Source organism: Tasmannia lanceolata, unplaced genomic scaffold, assembly GCF_043159265.1.
Source record: "Tasmannia lanceolata isolate RefF3 unplaced genomic scaffold, GAP_Taslan_0.1 ptg000011l, whole genome shotgun sequence".
In the NCBI taxonomy this organism is placed as follows: Eukaryota; Viridiplantae; Streptophyta; class Magnoliopsida; order Canellales; family Winteraceae; genus Tasmannia; species Tasmannia lanceolata.
Genome location: NW_027518688.1, coordinates 633,729 through 653,004, shown reverse-complemented (window position 1 = coordinate 653,004; position 19,276 = coordinate 633,729).

Below are 19,276 nucleotides of genomic sequence, written 5' to 3'. Positions count from 1 at the left end.
CGTAGACAGGTCAATTTCGCAGACAAGCTATTTTCGTCCTGCCATCCAGGCCAGTCTTTGTTGATTCCCGTCTCGCTGACCCTTAGTACCGCTGGCCGTGTCTCATTCGCAGACAAGTCAATTTCGCAGACGGGGCAATTTCGTAGGCGAATCAAAGTTTCCTTAGCTCTCGTTTCGCTGACCTCCAGTCCCGCTGACCACGTCTCATTCGCAGATAGGTCAATTTCGCAGACAAGCTATCTTCATCAGGCCATCAAGGCCGACCCTTATTGATTTCCGTTTCGCTGACCTCCAGTCCCGCTGGCTATGTCTCATTCGCAGACAAGTCAATTTCGCAGACAGGTCAATTTCGCAGAACAAATCAAATTTTATTTAGCTCCCGTCTCGCTGATCCTCAGTCTCGCTGGCCGCGTCTCATTCGCAGACAAGTCAATTTCGCAGACAGGTCAATTTCACAGGCAGGCTGTATTCAACCGCCTTCCCAAGGCATCATTTCCAAAGTCCCCTGTGGCATCCTTACCAAAGTCCCCTGCGGCACCCTTTCCAAAGTCCCCTGCGGCATCCGATCTGAGCAAGACCCTTGAGGCATTTTCTTTAATGCTTTCCTTCTTTCAAGAATTCAATCTTCACAAAAATCATTTTCTTTAATGCTTTCCTTCTTTAACCAATTTTCGGGGCAGGTCAAAATGCATTGTCCTTATGGCTTTGGCATTCGTGCGACAAGCACCCTCTGCCAAAGAGGGGCATCTGTAGACACCCCATTTTGACCTGACCCAAATTTCCCAATAATTGAATAAATCCCAAAAATCTGAGTCCCAAAACCAAATTTTCGAGTCTCAAATGTCAAGTTTCAAGTGCCTGAAGCATATCCCCGAAATTTCAGAAGAACCGAGCCTTCAATGTAAAAGAACCTGAAAAATGTCTCTGCAGATCATTGTTGAAACCCTTAGAAGCCTGGATGATCCCTAGAACTCCTGATAACCCCCGTTTAATCGTCCCAATTCTCTGAAACTTATGAAATTTACGAAATATCCCAGAATTTTAGTGTTGGCCCCCCTGGCTCTGATGTATATGGGCACAGTTATATTTTTATATTTTCACTAACCCGACTGGTTTTGGGATTTAAAGGAATATCAAATGGTCTTTACATTTAAAAAAAAAAATAATACTCCACGAGTGAGAAAAGACAAGCCAGGAGAGTGTAATTATCAAGATATGGGTGTGTCAATATCATTTCCCTGGAAAAATATCTAGGGAAAAATAATTCGCCCTTTCCCCTTCCTTGCTTAGACCACCCCCTGTAGCGCAGAAAATATGCTAAGGATGGCTGTCCGAGGAAGAAAGGGGAGGCATATATATTTTCCCTTTTAGAAGAGGGGAGTGAAACAATCAAGTGGGGGTGCCCATTGATAGGAAGAAAAGGCAAATAGAGCATAGGGGTAGGAGGGAAAAATCACCTTATCTTAGGGGCGTTTTAGTAAAATAAGTCTTACTTCCTTTGCAAGCAATGGACATGGGCTGTAGGATTAACAAGGTAAAGTGGAGGGCTTGGATTAGACTAGGGCCTTCTAGATTTTTAGGGTTTCTAAGAGGGCATTAGGATTAAAAGAAGGGGATGGATGGTTGAGATGAGGGGGAAACAAAATGGATGGCAAGGATTAGAGTAAGAAAAATCCAGAGTATAAAATACAAGAGAACTCGTGAAAAAAAGAGGAGGGTTCTTCATTTTTCCAAAAAAGCTTGCAGAGAGAGAGAGAGGGAGAAGGTATCCATCTTCTCCGGTTGCTTAGCCGGAGCCCCGACGAATCCGATCCTCACGACCACCATTCTCCACCTTCTCAGCCACCTAGCACCATCACTTTCTTCATTTTCACCTCCAAAACCCATCTCCTCTGCAATCCCATTCTATTCCTCTTCTCCGGTTACCTTGCCGGAATCCGGCAAGCCTCCTCCATCTACAGCCATCATCCACCTTCTCCTCCAACCCAAAACCCCTTTCGAACACCTACCCAATACCCATTTCCATCTAATACCCAAACCCCCCTTCTACGAACCATCTTCTCAAACCACCAATCCACTTCCGGTCATCTTCCACGGCAAGCCCCACCGGAATCCGAGCCGCCATCAACCTCCTTCTCCTTTCCTCTTCTCCTTCTACCTTTATTCCAACCCCAAACCCATCTCATTCTCTCTACACCACCATCCTCAGCCATTTCCATTTCTACAGCCACCACTCTCAAACCCATTTCATTCATCCTCCCTCAACCACCATCCATCTCCGACCAAATGGCCATGAATCCGACCCCAATCCGGAATCCATAGAAACCCACTTCGTTTCCCTTCACAATCCCCTTCTCAGCCACCATCCCACCATCACCATTTTCTTCAACCACCCTCCCACCGGAGCCACCATTTTCTCCGACGGAATCCGGTAAGAATCTGACCCCCATTGCCATCATCTACAAGCCCTCCTTCTCCTTTCCTCTCTTCCATCTCCATTGCAGCCACCAAGCCCTCATTCATTTATATATATATATATATATATATATATATATATATATATATATATATATATATATATATATATATATATTAAAGAAACACACACACACACAGAGAGAGAGAGAGAGAGAGAGAGAGAAGGGGATTTTGCAGCTACCTCCTATCTCCGTACCGTCAGCCACTATCTCTACCACCACTTCCGACTTCCCCTGTTTTTACCCTTTTCCCATTCCTAACCTCCATCTCTAGCTAACGCACCCTCTTCACTACCCAAATCCAGCTCCTCGACACCCATCTTCACCCTATTGCCTTCAATTCGACCACCTCTATCCTCAATAGCCTCCAATCTCCATTACTTTGTCAATACCCAACTCCATTTCTGCTCTCTGCAAACCCACCTTCAAATTCCAGTCAAAACCCACATCAAAACCGTCAATAGATCTTCCATCCCACCTCTAAACCATATCCAAATCTCTCCGTCCCCCCCTTGCTGTCCGAAAATCATTTGTATCCCCTACCCCGATTCGGACACGAAGCCATTAATTCTGGCAAGCACTATTGATTCCTGTGATTTCTCCTGGATCCGATCATCGTCATCTTCACCGGCATAAGCTCCGGTCATCATTGTCATCACTGTTATTACGTTCTATCCAGGAGAAGTTCTGACCAAGCACTACGCTCTCGTAGCGCGGGATGGTCCCCGGATTGGTTATTTTGTGAGACTCAATAGAAAGAGCTCTTATAGAATTGATATCTGTTCTACCCCAGACAGATTCAGGTAATCCTCTCTCCCTTTCATTTTTACTCAATGATTAGATCATAGATCAAGGTAGCGATGTAATGTTTGGTTTTGTGTGTTAGTTGCTAATGGTTTTCTAAGAGAATAATATTCCCCTTCTCTGTTCTGTCTTCATGACTGCACAAGCTTGCCTTATGTCACCGAGAAAACAGGATAGACTTGGTGCCAAGGAAATTACCTTGTCGTTTCCTCTCCTTTCATTGTTTTCTTTTATCACAGGCTGTTTCCAGATTATAAGAGCATTTGATGGCTCTGTGTATAATAAAAGAGAGGGTAAGTTGATACCATTGTGAAAACATTGTTGTGAGGGTGCCATCTCCATGAGACCTTCATTGAAGACTGATATCCCCACAACCATGTTTTGTTCATAGAGAACCCTTTTTTTTTAGTAGATTAATTGTTGATCCTATACTCATCTGTGATGCGATTTTTCTAGAGCTCTATTAAGATCCTATGGAATATGCCAAAATGTACCTGTGGGTTTATGTAGCTCTTGCTCCTGCAAGCTTTATATTCTTTTGTATATCAGATGGTTTTGTTTTCGGTATAGGTGTTGAAACCATCTCTAATGTTGTTGGGCATCTGATCTTCACGATAGTGATGTCGTGAGCAAATGGAAATTCAGCTCAACATCCTATGTTTCTCGTCTTCTTTGGTGCTATTCTTCTTGTAATGCTTAAGGTTGGAGTCCACCCTGAATTGGACAGGATGGTCTAATACTAAGGTTCTGATTTCTAGAGCTTCTCCATGGCTGCGGTATTTTTATTAACGTTCGGGAATGCTATCGGCGTTTGATCTTTCCATTGAGTTTCAGAAGCCTTCCTTCGGGCCTAGGCGATGACGGAATGTTTCTTGAGCCAACCCCTTGCCCTTCCTATCATTTTCCCCATCTCAGGGTCTTCACAGGGTTTGAGGGGTTTCCTTTCTTTTCGGGACCATTCTCTTCGCGTTCCTCGGGATCCTATTCGAGTTTCGGGATTCCATCGATTTTAGGAATACTCCTCTCGGGTCAAGGCGATGACGGACGGAAACCTCCTGAGCCAAAACCCCTTTCAATCAAAGGGATAAACAAAAACACATAAAAATCGAATTGTAAAAAAATCAAAAAACAACAAAAATCGTCAAAAGCATCAAAAGCATTTTTCGAAAAAGCTTTTTCGAACTACGTTGGCTTGATCCCTTCCCACAGGGTACGTAGGTAGCTTGGGTCCACCCAACTCCAGTCAAACCTTTTAATAAACATTTTTCAAACATTTTCAAGCATTTCAAAGCAAAAACAAAAATGGGCAAGGATGATGATCGTCAGGTCACTCAGAGTCCCCTTTTCATTCCATTTTCAATTTTGATCATGGTTTTCTGGTTTTCATCGATTTTTCGACGTTTTATTCTAATTTTGGGACGGACGATGACGTAGCGTGGACCCTTCACAGGGATTGTCCTCGCTGAGCCCAACGATAGGTCATGACGATCGCGAGACTTGTCCGATCTTCAGCAGATTAGGATCGCAGGGCTTGATTCTTTTTTGAATCGCCCTCTGAGCCTATCGTGTGTTTCATCTTCTTTCCCTTGGCATTTTTGGTTCTCACTTGCCGTTGATTTTTTGATTTCTTTCTTTTCTTGCACCTTTTAGCTTGATGTGTGCTTATCTTGGATTTCTCATGCATTCTAGTTTGTTTGTTCTTCTAGCGTGAGATTGATTGTTATTTTCTTAACCTTATCTCTCGCGTAGGTTCGCATGTTAGTGTGATTACTTTATTGCTTTGGTTGCTTAGCTATAGCGTTTATTCATTTGTCTTATCTTGATTATCTGTCTAGATATAGATCTTTACTGCTTTCCTTATCTCATTATATCTATCATTGTTCGTTTAGTTATAGCTCTGCATGTGGTTGTTTACTGCTTTATTAGATGCGATGAGTTAGGATTTGGATGTTCGTTTTCTTTGCTCATCCCCAGGTCATGCATGCTTAGATAGGCATTTTCTCGGGGATGATTGTTCCCATTTCACATGATTTTTGCCCAAGACTCTTCAAAGTTAATTAAAAATGGCATAAGAGACCAAGTGCTTGTACTTGGGCGAATTGGAGGTGCTCTTCGAATTTTCCTCATTCGTCACCAGGCACGGACCTTTTCATCTCCGGTTATCCGTTGCAACAGAGTATTTCATGGGATCCAGGGCCTACTTCCTTGGATGGCGACTCTTCTTTGTTATGGTACATCTTGGTTCCGGGCTAGTCCTCGAATCGAGAGGTATCTCAATTATATCGCCGCCCATGCTGTGAGTGGCATCATTTCAAGAGTTCCTTGGTAGAGCTCTCCTTCACATTGTGGAGATCTTAGAGGACTGACGTGGGATCTCGTGTCCCTTGCCCACCGTCCTCGGGATCGGGGTCCACAATTTTGAAGATGTCAAAGTGTAGTTGAAAACGGATGAAACGGAGATGAAAAACTCCAAGTATTATAAGAGTTATGATGGAGAACTTAGACGCGCGCTTTGGTCTAGCAGTTTACAGACCTACCTCCGATTGATTGGCTATAACTAACTCAATTCAACTCGGAATTCATTGAAATTTGTTCAATTTCGAAGTTATCAAAGTGTAGTTTACAACGGAAGAAACAGAGATGAAAAACTCTATGTATTATGAAAGTTATGGTGGAAATAGTTAGAGTCGCACTTTGGTCTAGCAGTTTCCATACCTAACTCCGATTGAATGACCATAACTCACAGAATTCAACTCGTAACTCATTGAAATTTGTTCCATTTCGAAGGTGTCGAAGTGTAGTTTAAAACAGAAGAAACTGAGATAAAAAAACCCCAAGTATTTTGAGAGTTATGATGGAAATAGTTAGACTCGCGCTTTGGTCTAGCAGTTTAGAGACCTCCCTCCGATTGACTGACCATAACTCACTCAATTCAACTCGGAATTCATTGAAATTTGCTCCTTTTCGAAGGAGTCGAAGTGTAGTTTTAAACGGAAGAAACGGAGATGAAAAAAGCCAAGTATTTTGAGAGTTATGGTGGAAATAGTTAGACTCGCACTTTGGTCTAGCAGTTTACAGACCTAACTCCGATTGATTGACCATAACTCACTCAAATCAACTCGGAATTTATTAAAATTTGTTCCATGTTGAAGGTATCGAAGTGTAGTTTACAACGGAAGAAATGGAGATGAAAAACTCCAAGTATTTGTAGAGTTATGATGGAAATTGTTAGACTCGCGCTTTGGTCTAGCAGTTTACAGACCTACCTCCAATTGATTGACGATAACTCACTGAATTCAACTCGGAATAGATTTAAATTTGTTCCGTTTCGAAGCAGTCGAAGTGTAATTTAAAACCGAAGAAACAGAAATGAAAAACTCTAAGTATTTTAAGAGTTATGATTGAAATAGTTAGACTCGCGCTTTTATCTAGCAGTTTATAGACATACATCCGATTGATTGACCATAACTCACTCATTTCAACTCAGAATTGATTCAAATTCATGCCATTTCGAAGATGTCGAAGTGTAGTTGAAAACGGAAGAAACGGAGATGAAAAACTCCAAGTATTGTAAGAGTTATGATGGAAATAGTTAGACTCGCGCTTTGGTCTAGCAGTTTACAGACCTACCTCCGATTAATTGACCATAACTCACTCAATTCAACTCGGAATTCATTAAAATTTGTTCCATTTCGAAGGTATCGAAGTGTAGTTTACAACGGAAGAAACAAAGATGAAAAACTCTATGTATTCTAAAAGTTATGGTGGAAATAGTTAGAGTCCCGCTTTGGTCTAGTAGTTTCCATACCTACCTCCGATTGAATGACCATAGCTCACACAATTCAACTCGTAGTTCATTGAAATTTGTTCCATTTCGAAGGTGTCGAAGTGTAGTTTTAAACGAAAGAAACGGAGATGAAAAACTCTAAGTATTTTGAGAGTTATGACAGAAATAGTTAGACTCGCGCTTTGGTCTAGCAGTTTACAGACTTCCCTCTGATTGATTGACCATAACCCACTCAATTCAACACGGAATTAATTGAAATTTGTTCCTTTTCGAAGGAGTCGAAGTGTAGTTTTAAACGGAAGAAACAGAGATGAAAAAAGCCAAGCATTTTGAGAGTTATGGTGGAAATAGTTAGACTCGCACTTTGGTCTAGCAGTTTACAGACCTACCTCCGATTGATTGACCATAACTCACTAAATTCAACTCGGAATACATTGAAATTTCTTCCATTTCGAAGGAGTTGAAGTGTAGTTTAAAACTGAAGAAACAAAAATGAAAAACTCCAAGTATTTTGAGAGTTATGATCGAAATAGTTAGACTCGCGCTTTTGTCTAGCAGTTTATAGACATACATCCGATTGATTGACCATAACTCACTGAATTCAACTCGGAATTGATTCCAATTCATGCCATTTCGAAGATGTCGAAGTGTAGTTGAAAACGGAAGAAATGGAGATGAAAAACTCCAAGTATTATGAGAGTTATGATGGAAATAGTTAGACTCGCGCTTTGGTCTAGCAGTTTCCAGACCTACCTCCGATTGATTGACCATAACTCACTCAATTCAACTCGGAATTCATTGAAATTTGTTCCATTTCGAAGGTATCGAAGTGTAGTTTACGACGGAAAAACAGAGATGAAAAACTTCAAGTATTTTAAGAGTTATTATGGAAATAGTTAGACTCACGCTTTGGTCTAGCAGTTTCAAAACCTACCTCCGATTGAATGACCATAAGTCATACAATTCAACTCGTAATTCATTGAAATTTGTTCCATTTCGAAGGTGTCGAAGTGTAGTTTAAAACGGAAGAAACGGAGATGAAAAACTCTAAGTATTTGGAGAGTTATGATGGAAATAGTTAGAGTCGCGCTATGGTCTAGCAGTTTACAGACCTACCTCCGATTGATTGACCATCACTCACTCAATCCAACTCGGAATTGATTCAAATTCATGCCATTTCGAAGATGTCGAAGTGTAGTTGAAAACGGAAGAAACGAAGATGAAAAACTCCAAGTTTTTTAAGAGTTATGTTGGAAATACTTAGACTCGCGCTTTCGCCTAGCAGTTTACAGACCTACCTCCGATTGAATGAGCATAACTCACTCAATTCAACTCAGAATTCATTGAAATTTGTTTCCATTTCAAAAGAGTCGAAGTGTAATTTTAAACGAAAGAAACGGAGATGAAAAACTCCAAGTATTTTGAGTGTTATGATGGAAATAGTTAGACTCGCGCTTTGGTCTAGCAGTTTATAGACCTACCTCCGATTGATTGGCCATAACTCACTCAATTCAACTCGAAATTCATTGAAATTTGTTCCATTTCGAAGGTATCAAAGTGTAGTTTTCAACGGAAGAAACGGAGATGAAAAACTCCAAGTATTTTAAAAGTTATGATGGAAATAGTTAGACTCGCGCTTTGGTCTAGGAGTTTCCATACCTACCTCCGATTGAATGACCATAACTCACTCAATTCAACTCATAATTTATTGAAATTTGTTCCATTTCGAAGGTGTCGAAGTGAAGTTGAAAACGGAAGAAACGGAGATGAAAAATTATAAATTTTTTGAGAGTTATGATGGAAATAGTTAGACCTGCACTTTGGTCTAGTAGTCTACAGACCTACCGCCGATTGATTGACCATAACTCACTCAATTCAACTCGAAATTCTTTGAAATTTGTGCCATGTCGAAGGTATCGAAGTGTAGTTGACAACGGAAGAAATGGAGATGAAAAACTCCAAGTATTTTGAGAGTTATGATAGAAAAGTTAGACTCACGCTTCGTTCTAGCAGTTTACAGACCTACCTCCGATTGATTGACCATAACTCACTCAATTGAACTCGGAATTGATTCAAATTCATGCCATTTCGAAGATGTCGAAGTGTAGTTTAAAACGTTAGAAACAGAGATGAAAAACTCCAAGTATTTTAAGAATTATGATGGAAATAGTTAGACTCGCGCTTTTGCCTAGCAGTTTACAGACCTACCTCCGATTGAATGTCCATAACACACTCAATTCAACTCGGAATTAATTGAAATTTGTTCCATTTCGAAGGAGTCGAAGTGTAGTTTAAAACGGAAGAAACAGAAATGAAAAACTCCAAGTATTTTGAGAGTTATGATAGAAAAAGTTAGACTCGCGCTTTTGCCTAGCAGTTTATAGACATACATCCGATTGATTGACCATGAGTCAGTCAATTCAACTCGGAATTGATTCAAATTCATGCCATTTTGAAGATGTCGAAGTGTAGTTGAAAACGGAAGAAATAGAGATGAAAAACTCCAAGTATTATGAGAGTTATGATGGAAATAGTTAGACTCGCGCTTTGGTCTAGTAGTTTGCAGACCTACCTTCGATTGATTGACCATAACTCACTCAATTCAACTCGGAATTCATTGAAATTTGTTCCATTTCGATGGTATCGAAGGGTAGTTTTCAAAGGAAAAAACAGAGATGAAAAACTCCATGTATGTTAAAAGTTATGGTGGAAATAGTTAGACTCGCGCTTTGGTCTAGTAGTTTCCATACCTACCTCCGATTGAATGACCATAACTCACTCAATTCAACTCGTAATTCATTGAAATTTGTTCCATTTCAAAGGTGTCGAAGTGTAGTTTAAAACGGAAGAAGCGGAGATGAAAAACTCCAAGTATTTTGATCGTTATGATGGAAATAGTTAGACTCGCGCTTTGGTCTAGCAGCTTACAGACCTTCCTCCGATTGATTGACCATAACTAACTCAATTCAACTCGGAATTCATTGAATTTTGTTCCATTTCGAATGAGTCAAAGTGTAGTTTAAAATGGAAGAAATGGAGATGAAAAACTCCAAGTATTTTGGGAGTAATGATGGAAATAGTTAGACTCGCGCTTTCGCCTAACAGTTTACAGAACTACCTCCGATTGAATGACCATAACTCACTCAATTCAACTCAGAATTCATTAAAATTTGTTCCATTTCGAAGGAGTGAGAGTGTAGAATAAAATGAAAGAAATGGAGATGAAAAACTCCAAGTATTTTGAGAGTTATGATGGAAATAGTTAGACTCACGCTTTGGTCTAGCAGTTTACAGACCAACCTACGATTGGTTGACCATAACGCACTCAATTCAACTCGGAATTGATTCAAATTCATGCCATTTCGAAGATGTCGAAGTTTAGTTTAAAACGGAAGAAACAAAAATAAAAAACTACAAGCATTATAAGACTTATGATGGAAATAGTTAGAGTCGCGCTTTCGTCTAGCAGTTTACAGGTATACCTCCGATTGATTGACCATAACTCACTCAATTCAACTCCGAAATGATTCAAATTCATGTCATTTCGAAGATGTCGAACTGTAGTTGAAACCGAAAGAAACGAAAATGAAAAACTCCAAGTATTTTAAGAGTTATGATGGAAATAGTTAGACTCGCACTTTCGCCTAGCAGTTTACAGACCTGCCTCCAATTAAATGACCATAACTCACTCAATTGAACTCGGAATTCATTAAAATTTGTTCCATTTCGAAGGAGTCAAAGTGTAGTTTAAAACGGAAGAAACGGAGATGAAAAACTCCAAGTATTTTGAGAGTTACGATGGAAATAGTTAGACTCGCACTTTCGCCTAACAGTTTACAGACCTACCTCCGGTTGAATGACCATAACTCCCTCAATTCAACTCGAAATTCATTGAAATTTGTTCCATTTCGAAGGAGTCGAAGTGTAGTTTTAAACGGAAGAAATGGAGATGAAAACCTCCAAGTATTTTGAGAGTTATGATGGAAATAGTTAGACTCGCGCTTTGGTCTAGCAGTTTCAAAACCTACCTCCGAATGAATGACCATAACTCACTCAATTCAACTCCGAATTCATTGAAATTTGTTTCATGTCGAAGGTATCGAAATGTACTTTACAATGGAAGAAATGGAGATGAAAAACTCTAAGTATTTTGAGAGTTATGATGGAAATAGTTAGACTTGCGCTTTGGTCTAGCAGTTTACAGACCTACCTCCGATTGATTGACCATAACTCACTCAATTCAACTCGGAATTGATTCAAATTCATGCCATTTCGAAGATGTCGAAGTGTAGTTTAAAACTGTAGAAGCAGAAATGAAAAACTTCAAGTATTTTGAGAGTTATGATGGAAATAGTTAGACTCGCGCTTTTGTCTAGCAGTTTATAGACATACATCCGTTTGATTGACCATAACTCACTCAATTCAACTCGGAATTGATTCAAATTCATGCCATTTCGAAGTTATCGAAATCTAGTTTACAATGGAAGAAAAGGAGATGAAAAACTCCAAGTATTTGAAAAGTTTTGGTGGAAATAGTTAGACTCTCTCTTTGGTCAAGGAGTTTCCATAGCTACCTCCGATTGAATGACCATAACTCACTCAATTCAACTCGGAATTAATTGAAATTTGTTCCATTTCGAATGAGTCGAAGAGTAGTTTAAAATGGAAGAAACGGAGATGAAAAACTCCAAGTATTTCGAGAGTTACGATGGAAATAGTTAGACTCGCGCTTTCGCCTAACAGTTTACAGACCTACCTCCGATTGAATGACCATAGCTCACTCAATTCAACTCGGAATTCATTGAAATCTGTTCCATTTCGAAGGAGTCAAAGAGTAGTTTAAAACCGAAGAAACGGAGATGAAAAACTCCAAGTATTTTTAGAGTTATGATGGAAAAAGCTAGACTCGCACTTTGGTCTAGCAGTTTACAGCCCTACCTCCGATTGATTGACCATAACTCACTCAATTTAACTCGGAATTCATTGAAATTTGTGCCATGTCGAAGGTATCGAAGTGTAGTTTACAACGGAAGAAATGGAGATGAATAACTCCAATTATTTTGAGAGTTATGATAGAAATCGTTAGACTCACGCTCCGGTCTAGCAGTTTACAGACCAACCTCCGATGGATTGACCATAACGCACTCAATTCAACTCGGAATTGATTCAAATTCATGCAATTTCGAAGATGTCGAAGTGTAGTTGCAAACGGAAGAAACGGAGATGAGAAACTCCAAGTATTTTAAGAGTTATGATGGAAATAGTTAGACTCGCGCTTTCACCTAGCAGTTTACATGCCAACCTCCGATTGAATGACCTTAACTCACTCAATTCACCTCGGAAGAAACGGAGATGAAAAACTCCAAGCATTATAAGAGTTATGATGGAAATAGTTAGACTCGCGCTTTGGTCTAGTAGTTTACAGACCTACCTCCAATTGATTGACCATAAATCACTCAATTCAACTCAGAATTCCTTGAAATTTGTTCCATTTCGAAGGTATTGAAGTGTAGTTTAAAACGGAAGAAACAGAGATGAAAAAAGCCAAGTATTTTGAGAGTGATGGTGGAAATAGTTAGACTCGCACTTTGGTCTAGCAGTTTACAGACCTACCTCCGATTGATTGACCATAACTCACTCAATTCAACTCGGAATTCATTGAAATTTGTTCCATGTCGGAGGTATCGAAGTTTAGTTTACAACGGAAGAAATGGAGATGAAAAACTCCAAGTTTTTTGAGAGTTATGATGGAAATAGTTAGACTCGCGCTTTGGTCTAGCAGTTTATAGACATACATCCGATTCATTGACCATAACTCACGCAATTCAACTCGGAATTGATTCAAATTAATGCCATTTTGAAGATGTCGAAGTGTAGTTGAAAACGGAAGAAACGGATATGAAAAATCCAAGTATTATAAGAGTTATGATGGAAATAGTTAGACTCGCGCCTTGGTCTAGCAGTTTACAGACCTACCTCCGATTGATTGACCATAACTCACTCAATTCAACTCGTAATTCATTGATATTTGTTCCATTTCGAAGGTGTCGAAGTGTAGTTTAAAATAGAAGAAACAGAGATGAAAAAATCCAAGTATTTTGAAAGTTATGATGGAAATAGTTAGACTCGCGCTTTGGTCTAGCAGTTTACAAACCTACCTCCGATTATTGACCATAACTCACTCAATTCAACTCGGAATTGATTCAAATTCTTGCAATTTCGAAGATGTCGAAGTGTAGTTGAAAACGGAAGAAACGGTGAAATCCGAGGGGTGACTCGGTTTGGCAACCTAGAGGGGGGGTGAATAGGATGTTTATAAAACTTTTACCTTTTAAAAACTTTTACTAATTTCACCCTAGTTTTATCCCTTGTTTAATTAAGTTTGAAATGGTTGAACTTAAAACAATAATACAAATTAATATAAGTTCAAAACCCTTTTTGATTAGCAAACTTAATTAGGTGATTTAATAGCCTAGTTAGCAAGGTTAAGATTATTTAATTAAAATCAAGATGCTAACTACTCACTCAATTCTAAATATGTAAAAATGCAAGCACAAATAAATAAGAGAGTGAGAGGGAGTGAGAGAAATACCAATCACACAAGTGACACAAAGATTTATAGTGGTTCGGCAAACGGCCTACTCCACTCTACTCAAGGTCGCACTTGAGGATTTCCACTATTGAAACCTCCACGACGCCCGGCTCCGAGGCTTTTACACTCTAAGGGAATTAAATGAGGATGCCCTTCCACCTTTACAATGACTCTCCTACTTCGCCGAGTTCTAAGCGCTCCACCCAAGGGAATTAATACCGGATGCCCTTCCACCTTTCTTGTCTCTCCTACACCGCCGAGATCTAAGCGCTTTCCGAAGAAGATAGATAGCTTTGCCTCTAAGTAGGCTACAATGCACAATGAAGCTCTCACAATGTTCTCTAAGAAATAAATAAGTTTAAGCCTAAACCAATCTCAAATGATTTTCACTAATCAAGGCACAATGAGTTTGGTTGAGAGAAATTAACCCAAAAATGATTGTAAGTGTGTTTTTAGGGTTTCTTAGAGTTGGACAATGTTCATCTTGATGTTTTGAAACCATACAACTTGTATATATAGGTTCCCAACTCAATATGACCGTTTGAGGGGCAAAGTGGTACTTTTAGGGTCAAAAAATCCACTAGCCGTTGTAGCCGCAACGGCTATAATTTTTTGTCCCTGGCTGTTTTCTCGGAGCTCCGAGAGATTTCTCGGAGTTCCGAGAAAATTCTCGGAGCTCCGAGACTGGTTTTCCAGCAGGATATCCTAACTTGTAAAATTCATATCTCCCTCATTTCTCGTCGGATTTTGACGTTCTTATACTCTACGGATATGAGAAAAATGAGAGCTATCTGTTAAAAATATTTTTAAAAATATTTAAAAATATTTGAAATAAGTTTTGATAGGATTTAGTTGCTGGTCCAGGTTGTTGCTTCGGAACTTTATTTTGTTCAATGTTGGGTTGAATGCCATATGGGTCCCAACATGTTGGTACACCACCATGGCCATTCACTTATCCATTTAAGTCCTTAAAGGGTGTGTTAGTCTCTTTGAAAAACATATTTGTAGGGGTTTTAAGATGTGCCTTGATCAAGAGAAAACACAAGAGAGAAAGGTGATACATACTACCCTTTTGAACACTCTCTTGAATGAAATCTTGAGCCAATCTTCATTTGATCTTCAATGTGGTTCTTGGATTGCTTGTGGGATCTTCACTTGAGCTCCTTGCTTTAACATCTTCCAAGGATGATGCCACCAATGTGTTCAAGCTCCTTTGCATGTTGATCCTCAAGCATGTGTTGTGTTGCATTGTGTAATGGCGATATGACATGTCAAGCATGTCAAGTTCCTGTCTAAGACACAACACTCAAGGCAACTGATCAGTCCATAAACGACTAATCAATTTGTGTTTGTTAATCATCAAAACAAGGTGATTGAATGAACCCATGGGGAACCCTTGGGCTTACAATCTCCCCCTTTTTGATGATGACAAACCAAATTGATTAGATAGGTGGGAGGAACCTCTTATGAGGATTAGATGGACAATTTAATCATGACTACTCCCCCTCAACATATGCATGAGATATATTCAACAAGATATAATACAAGAATGCATATGATAATGGATCTAATCAATTATACAAATTCTCCCCCTTTTGGCATAAGCAAAAAGGAAGAATTAAGCACTTAAGCACAATACATAAAGCATCAAGATATACAATGAGAATATGATGCTCCCCCTAGTTTCTTGTCATGATTTACCAATTAAATTAATGTATATATGGCATGATAAGAGATAATCAACATAGGAAAGGAATGGCACAAAACAAATCAAGCCTATGTTGAAAAAACAAAGAGACATTCCAAATTTAGCACAACTTTTTAGGGTATATCTTAGTATATATATAATTCCAATATAAATCTACCCTATGACCCATAATATAGTAATAGATTAGCAAGTTAAAGCTTATATTTTACTTATCATGAAAGAAATTAAGCAAGTTTTAGACTTAGCATGATAAGCCCCCTTTTGTTTTTAAAATTCCTATTAGAATCTTATCATGAGGTGATGTGTAAGTATAGACTCATCATGATAAGCAAGAATATATATATTTCAAGTTAAAAATATATTCTTAAATTGTCATGCATAGAAATGGACATTTGATCCTAATATGGCTAACTATTAGGATATATGGCATGACAGTGAAACTTATCATGAAAATACAAATTTTCAAGTGAAAGTACACATGATAAGCAATCAAATTCATAGAGATTAAGATTACAAAGTATAATTTTCTCCTATGAATGGGAAACAAGAAAGATATTCAAGATTGAGCACAAAATTCAAAAAGATGAACATTTAAGCCTTTTTTTTGTTTTTATTTTATTTTATTTTTGTTAAAGTATGAACATATAAGCACATATAGGTGGGGAATGAAAAAATGAACTATATAAGCAAGTCATTATAGTCATTTTAAACATGAATATAGCAAAGGTAATCTCTCCCCTTTGTATTTGTCATTTGCCTTATATAAAAACAAGGTATGACATTACACAATAGGCCAAAGATATGACAATTGAATGCTTGGCCATCAAAACTTATTCTTGGAATAGATGATACCAATCTAGATCATCCAAGATAAGTCTAAAAGCCTAAAAGATATGACTTTAAGTCCTAGGCTATGGGCTTTTTGTCTTAAAACAGTCACATGCTAGATGATACCAATTTAGGAGCATAAGACAAGCCCGAACTAACCACATATGGAGCAATCATGGCTCCTAATGGGTGTACTTATCATAATCCAAATGATATATACATTGAGTATCATATGATAAGCCACTAAGGACAAATCTTGACCTTTAAGCTCCCCCTTTGAAAATGAATCATGCAATGCATGAATCCAAAGGGATGTCCTTGCATAGACTCCAAAGGTTTTTGGATATATTTTCTAAAAGATACCAAGTTAAACTCAACCCTTGGGCTACAATGACACTTACTCTCCAAGTGTCGGTTTATCATGATAAAATGATAGACATAGTTTAGCTCATCATGATAAACATGCATAGCACAAAAGATTTTCAATCTTTGGCTCATGCTCCCCCTAAATGTGATATCATATTTTCAAATTCACGCTTTACTTCCTTAAGTATGTAACATACATAACTAGCTAGGGAGATCACATATAAATGTATACCTATTCATGTTTGAGATGTTGGCACAAGGCCAATTTGTTAGATATTTTAATTAAGGTGAATGTACCATCTCCCTCTTAGAATCTAAGAAGGCTAAGGGCACCAATTGAGTGACTTTTAAGATTAATGGTTTAACATCTCATACGTGTAGATATTATCAAACAAGGGGTGATAACTATAGAATATATATATATATACCAATTTGAGTTCAATTCTATAGGACTAAGACATAGTGAGAATGATCAATAAAATACCATGTCTTAGAGAGACATCCATGATTCATGAAGGTGAGAGTATACCTTATGAGAAAGATATGATCATCAAGGTTTCCATGGATAATCTATCATGTTTGGACACAAAGGGCATAACACATAATGTGCATGGTCCAAACATTACATCTACATCCACAACCACATGTAAAATGACAAGGCATTAGGCACAAGGTGCATAAGCCCTATTGAAAACCAAAAATGTGTGAGAGGCACATGTTCCCATCACAATCTAATGTATACAACCACCTTAATGAATTTTAATTTTACTCAAGTGAGTAAATGCCCAAATATGATTCTAGATATCTATGATATTGTCATTTCAAGTCATACATTGAATCTAGATTCATGTTTCAACTTCCCTACATATTATATCATTTTGTGATTCTAGGGAAAGATCTAAGGAAAATAGAGTTTAAAGAATAATATTTTGGCATATTCACAACTTTCACTTAAAAACTATCTAATTGCCAAAAAAAAATTTCCATTTAAGTTCAAGTCTTTAAACCTATGGGTTTCTTCTCTTTTTTGTTTTGCTAGAGAGATGTGATAGATCGTATAACCTAGCTTCTAGCAACTACCAAAATAATGTTCAAATATGATGATATACTTGTGAGTACAATTTGAACACAAGGGCACAAAGGTGTGGTTGAATATCCTGTAAGCACAATTTATGGTTTTCACATTAATGCTCTATTGTGGTTGTCATGTGGATGAAAGACATATTCTAAGTGCGATAAGATTTAAGTCATAGTGTGTGCACTTAGCAAAAATACATATAGATACATACAAGTCAAACAATATAAGTATATTGTATATATAGGTTGTTTCGTCACAAATGATTTGATCATGAAGCACATATCAACTAGATATTAAACATAAAATATCTAGGGGACCTCTTCCAATAGATATAACATTTTAGTGCAAGATATCAAAGCCTTATCAAGTTTCAAGCATAAAGACTTTGGATTTTCAAGGATGATCATTTGAAGCACAAAATATGGATACATGGCATTCAAGCAAGACAAGTATATTGTATCCAAACAAATTTTCATATGATATAAAATTAAAGCACATCCCCTAATCTAAGATAAACACAATACATATCATGTTGGGGTTTTTGGAACCCAAACTATCTTGGTTCCAAGCAAGTTTGCTCTAGGTGATAAGTCCTTTTTAACCCAAACAAACTTACTGCTTTTTACAAATCTAAACATACATTTAGATTTGTAATGTCCAAATCTACCACAAAAATCACAAGACATATATGAGTAGGTAGATGGACGGGATGAACATGATGATCTACAAGAATGGTCATGGTGGCAATTATGTTTTACACTTTCTTGTAGTTTGTAATTTTCTAACTCAAGTTTCTCATTCTTGATTTTCAAATCATTGATTTCCATTTTAAAGTTATTTGTTTCAAGAGATGAGGAATTCTTGATTTTATCTTCTTCTTCTTTAAGGAGTTCATTTTCTTCTCTTAGTGATTTAATGGTTTCACTTAGTTCGATAAAATTATTTTCAAACATTTCATTCTCTTCACTAAGATGTGCATGGTCTATTTCTAGTGACCTAAACTCCTTGTGAATACTAGCTAAATTATTTTTCAAGTTTGAATTCTTAGCTAGTTGATCCTCAAGTTTCTTATGTAATTCTTGGACATTTTCAACAAGTTCTTCAAGTGTGAATTCGGCATTATCCAAGGGGTCTTCATTAGATAATCCCATTAAGCACATGTTTTGATTTTGAAGATTTTCAATAGAGTCCAAAACATTTTTAGCATTTTTACAAGAGGATACTTTCTCATAAATGTGTGGTGGTAATGCACAACATGTTGCAATTAGGGCTTTTGTATTTAGTAAAGATAATTTTTTATTATATTCATTTAATCCTTTAGATTTAGCATTTAACATAAATCCATTTTCAATTATCTTTACCATATCTTTATCTAGACCTTTTAAGTATGTCTTCATATGGATCAACCATGATCCATAATCCGAACCATCCAAAATAGGTAGTCTAGATCCCATCTTTTGAGTTGCCAAAAAGTTTGATCTTTTAACTCTTAACCGGTTAGGGTCTTAATCAAGAGCCCAAGCTTTGATACCAACTGAAATCCGAGGGGTGACTCGGTTTGGCAACCTAGAGGGGGGGTGAATAGGATGTTTATAAAACTTTTACCTTTTAAAAACTTTTACTAATTTCACCCTAG